Source organism: Stenella coeruleoalba (assembly GCF_951394435.1).
Source record: "Stenella coeruleoalba genome assembly, chromosome: 5".
Taxonomy (NCBI): Eukaryota; Metazoa; Chordata; class Mammalia; order Artiodactyla; family Delphinidae; genus Stenella; species Stenella coeruleoalba.
Window position 1 is genome coordinate 69,675,929 of NC_137150.1, and position 5,227 is coordinate 69,681,155.

At 43.3% G+C, this 5,227-nt stretch overlaps 1 pseudogene across 1 annotated transcript; it reads right to left on the reverse strand.

Moving 5' to 3' along the window:
* Positions 1–2,191: 2,191 nt before the first annotated feature.
* Positions 2,192–3,132, reverse strand: LOC307186357 (stAR-related lipid transfer protein 6-like; annotated as a pseudogene). The gene is made up of 2 exons: positions 3,046–3,132; positions 2,192–2,782 (listed from the first exon to the last, which is right to left on the reverse strand). The product of its transcript is annotated as an stAR-related lipid transfer protein 6-like (transcript).
* Positions 3,133–5,227: the final 2,095 nt, after the last annotated feature.

Sequence of the window (5,227 nt, forward strand, 5' to 3'; positions counted from 1 at the left end):
TCTTCCATTATTGAAGATTGTAAAACAGGTTCATGTTACTGCTCTGCTTCAAAGATCTGTTGCTAAACACTACAGAAGAGGGAACAAAAGGTGTAACGTAAGTAACCAACCAAGAACTGACAGTCTCAGGGAGCTGTGAACACAGGTCTCGCTTATAAGATACAGGTAGCAAGGTTTTAAATTTCTTCACATTCCCATTCCCATTAGCAGAGGGTAAGCAGTTGATTTTGTCTCCTTTTAAATCCCACACGTTGGATAGGGAGATAATGAGGATAGAAATTAGCTTGTCTGCTTGAACTTGGAAGTTGCCAGCTTGTCCTTTCCTTCTCTTCCTCTCCTGACCATTTCGATCCTGAATAAAAATTGGTGGGTCCAAGCAGGGTAAGTGTTAGAGCTTAGAGCATCTGGTTGTGCTAGAAAGCTAAGGAAGTGCTCAAAGAATGATGTGGACACATCAGAAGGACACAGAGCATCAAAATAAGCAATGATAGTAAAAGACTATAAGCCACATTATATACATGTTGACTATGAGTCAATAAATGAATAAACTGAAAGTGTGAGGAAGAAGAGGATATTTACATAATTTCAAGGTACCTTGAAATGCCTGTTAATTACAAAGGGGAAAAGATCAGCTTTACAGTGGGTAAGTCTGGCAGACTCTAACTGAGTGATCAAAGTGCACATCAACAGTAATGGAACACATTGAAGATCATACGCAATGAGAAGAACACAGCACCACTCCTGTGATATTCCTGCCAGAGATGAAAAAACTAGATCTAGTTGTGAGGAAACATCAGGAAACATAAATTGAGGGATATTCTACCAAATAACTAAGCAGTAATCTTCAAAACTTCAAGGCCACGAAAGTGTTTCAAATAGAAATAATTAAAGAGACATGCATTGTGTGATTCCGAACTGTATCCTTTTGCTATAAAGGATAAAGGACATTATTGTAACAATTGGTGAAATTTGAATCGAGCCTGAGGAGGAAATGGTGGCAACTTATGAATGTGAATTTCCTGATTTTAATGGTTGTGCTGTGTTCATGGGGAAGAATTTTCTTGTGTTTTGGAAATATTGGTGGGGAGATTAAAAAAGTATGATGTCAGCAACATATTCTCAAATAGTTCAGAGGGGGAAAAGTTTTTGTATGATACTTGCAGCTCTTCCGTAAGTTTGAGATAATTTCAAAATTAAAAAAAAAAATTCTAATTGGATGCCATGATTTAAACAGTTCCTAGAGATAACGTTCTACTTTAAGGCAAAATACACTACCTGCCTTTCCCTTGCTTCTGTTTCTCTAAGATTATCTGCTTGTGAATCACTATGCTGTATACCTAAAACTTACATAATATTGCAAATCAGCTATACCTCAGTTTAAAAAAAAAAAGAATATGTCTAACTAAAAAAAGATTGGGAGTTTGAGGTGCTTGTGTGAGTGGAGAAAAAGGGATTATGTGACATCTTGATATGGAGGAAGGCAGGAGAATCAGCAGGTCCACATGGTTTCCTTGCACCATCTGCTGCTTCCTCTGGTTTCTGAGGCATTGTCTTTGTCACTGATTGCAGCTAATATCTACCATCAACCGGTATTTCTCTCTGGGCTTGGTTTCTCTCTGAGCTTGGTTAATCTAGTGACGCTCCCTGGCTGCCCCTACATTATCTTAGCTCTTACTCACATTTTAGACGCTTCTGAGTCTCTATGCCCTCTCTCTGGCCCCCTGAAACAAGCAGTTCAGTCCAACTTTTACTGTGGAGTTTCCCCTCCCCTTGCTATATGGCCCTGGGGCAAGTCATCTGCCTCAAAAAATCAGCCATTCTTGAGATTTCCTTCTAGGACGTAATGCAGGTCTACATCTATAGGAGCCCCTGGCCTCATGGGTTTCTTCAGATCATCTAAAAGTGCTTAGTATTTAAATAGAAATAATGTGGTATATTCTAAATAAGGATTTAGAGCTGCTTAGAGAAACTAAATATCATGGCCTTTCTCTATCTAATTGTGTTGCCAAATTTATTTATTTTTTCGAGATTAAAAACTATAATGCTTCTCTTGTACAACTATGAGCTCTCATTTTCACAAAGTACCTTCAGTAGTTTGTTCAAGAATACTGTTTAGAATAGTGTAACAGTATTTATGCATATTGACTTATAAGTAAAAGGCAGTAACTGTCACACATGATTTTCAATGGCCTCATTTCTTCTTTAGGAATGATGAATGCCCATTATGATGACATCCACGTCCTGGGAATTTTGTTTGCCTTTATTCCATCTTTTACATTGAGGATGAAGCTTACTAAATTGGAAGACATGGTTGCTTAAATTATTGACGGGGCCAATTTTCCTCTCATTTCTTTCTGGACAAACATCACTAGTTTGGAATACGCTGGGTTCTCTGGCAGAGGTGAACACATATAGCCACAAGCATGGTTACAACCACGAATATAATTTGAAGCTGGAGGATATGCTGGGAAATACACACTAGAAGAACTGATAATATCCATATTCCCTTTGTAGTGCTTCAAATACACTAAGTCGATAAAATCTCGGGGGGATATTGAGCCCCACGGCAAAACTTTGTGTAATTGTATAACACATGAATGTGTCCAAATCAATTTTTTGTACCATGTTGTACACTTTTCAATGATTTGTCCCATGTAATTCTGTTTTCAGGTTTGTAGAGGAAATCAGATAGTTTAGATGTTTACTCCAGAATTATTCCTTCAACACGATATAGATTTCCACGGAATTTTTCAGAAGCCTTGCTGGAAACAGTTGTCTTTTTCTCAAAGGGGAATAAAAATGCACAAATAAGTTAGTGAAGTCTTAACCACTTTCCAGCCTGATGTTTCTTTCTCTTTTTTTGTTTTTTACCGTACGCGGGCCTCTCACTGCTGTGGCCTCTCCCTTTGCGGAGCACAGGCTCCGGACGCGCAGGCTCAGCGGCCATGGCTCACGGGCCCAGCCGCTCCGCGGCATGTGAGATCCTCCCGGACCGGGGCACGAACCCGTGTCCCCTGCATCGGCAGGCGGACCCTCAACCACTGCGCCACCAGGGAAGCCCCAGCCTGATGTTTCTTGATAGTAACCTAAAACTTCGTGAGCAGTTTGTTGGGCAAGTGCTTTATAGTCCATCTACATTTCCTAGTATATCTAGTCCAGAATTTTAATAACTATTAGGACTCTTCTCCAAATCCTTGTGGTGCTCTCCATACCTTTCAACCTGGTGATGTAACATCGGATGAGCTGGAACATATTCAGATGGAGTAATGGTCAAGGATATCTTCACCCACAGGGTCAGCGGATAATAAACACAAACCAAGATTGAGATGGCATCTTTTTCTAATAAGTTGAAACTGGATTCTTCGCACCTCATATCCTGTCCCAGTCTTGTATATAGGTTCACACATGTTGTTAAGTGGGTCTTTACATCTATTTGTATAATCTCCCTTTTTCTGGGCTGCTTGACTGGGTCCCCAATCCGTACTGGATCAGTGCCATTCTTCCCTGGGAATCAAGGTCCCCAAGGAGTTTGTTAAGTCCCATCCCTGGCCAAACTCCCTCCTCCAATCCCGCGTCTGCTTTGAGGGTGAGGGGCCGGCTGGAAACCCAGGAAGGCCGGGCTCAGGGATGGGAAGGGGAAGGCGCTGAAGAGGAGGGGAAAAATGTGGTCGGGGGATCTGCCCCTCCGGCCCGATTCGGTGTCTTATCCTGGGAGGGGGTGCTCTGAAAAGCGGGGAGGCCGAGCGTGTTGTAAGGACTGGGGCTGTAGGGCTGGCTGTCAGCGACCGAAACGGCAGCCGCCAGTGCCCCAGGTCCCCACCCCCGCCCCGTCCCCTCTCGAAGTCCCGGGAAACTGGCCGAAGGAACCTCAGCCTGTCATGCGCAGACCGGTCGCGGAGAGCCGTGACCGAGGTGGGGAGGGCGTGCGGGGTAGCTACGCGGAGGTAGCCACGCGGAGGTAGCCACGCGGAGGTAGCCCAGAACTTCCCCACCCGAGAAAAACCCGGAGGGAGAAACTACACTTCCCAGCAGGGAGAGCGACTTAACGGCCCGCCCCACCCCATGCCCCTGTCCCCCGCCCCTCGCCCCTCGCCCAGCTAGCCCCAAGCGCCCGAGCGCCACCCATCGCCAAATTTATTTTGACACGGTCGGTATGTGGAATTCAGCCCACCAGGGGATCTCTTTCCAGAGTCTGAAATGGGAATGGACAATGTTTGCTCTGCTCTCAGGCTTCACCAGAGCTTAACTAATACATCTCCTCTCTGCAGGCTGAAGCCCAGAGCTGAGAAGTCAGGACACATGGGTCTGCCCACTACCCCCAACTGTCTTTGTGCCCTGTGTACCTTCCTTTTTTCACCATCCTTCTGGCCCAGGGAGAGAAGACTTTCCTCCAGATCACTTCCTCCTACCTTTGCATTCCCGCCACAAGGCGAGCCATTCATGGTGGGCCAGTCTTTCATCCGTACAAGACACACTCCCAGTCTCAGTTGTTAGACCTTTGTCTTGGTATAGAGCTTAACTCCCTGCCTTAGGGCATTTAACTGCAGCTTGATCTAAGATATTTAAAGCAGCAAAGACACCAGGAGATCTAATTATCTTATATAATGTTTGTTATGACGCTGTTATTCCTGGATGTAAAATTCTCTTTCCTAGGACGTATGGAAACCAGTGATCCTGCAAAAGCCCAGAGCCCAGGTTGGCCGTGGTGCAATGAACAAAATAGAGGACCTGTATTCTACTCCCTGTCCTGTCAACGAACCATCTATCTCCTGCAAGCTGGTTAACATCCCTGAGCTCTGGCTTTCCTACTGGTTAAATGGGAATGTTAAAGATAAAAATCTAAATTTACAAAATACTTTTTTTTTAAAGTCTCTTTATTGGAGTATAATTGCTTTACAATGGTGTGTTAGTTTCTGCTTCATAACAAAGTGAATCAGCTATACATATACATATATCCCCCAAAATACTTTTCTTGATAGTCTCTTATTAAAAGGGGTAATTAACTTGAATAGACATATAAGTGATGTAGTATAATTCAGTAAAAAGAAAAGAGGTGGGTAATAAGAGGCTGGAGTCTAGTCCCCTCACTGTCATTAAGGAACTTTGGTACTTTAGACAATCACTTTCTGGGCCTTAGTTTCAACATGTGTCAAAGGAAAATAATAATATCCATCTGTGTGTATAAGGATAGAAAAGCACTAAGAGATTTAAATGAAATAAATTTTTA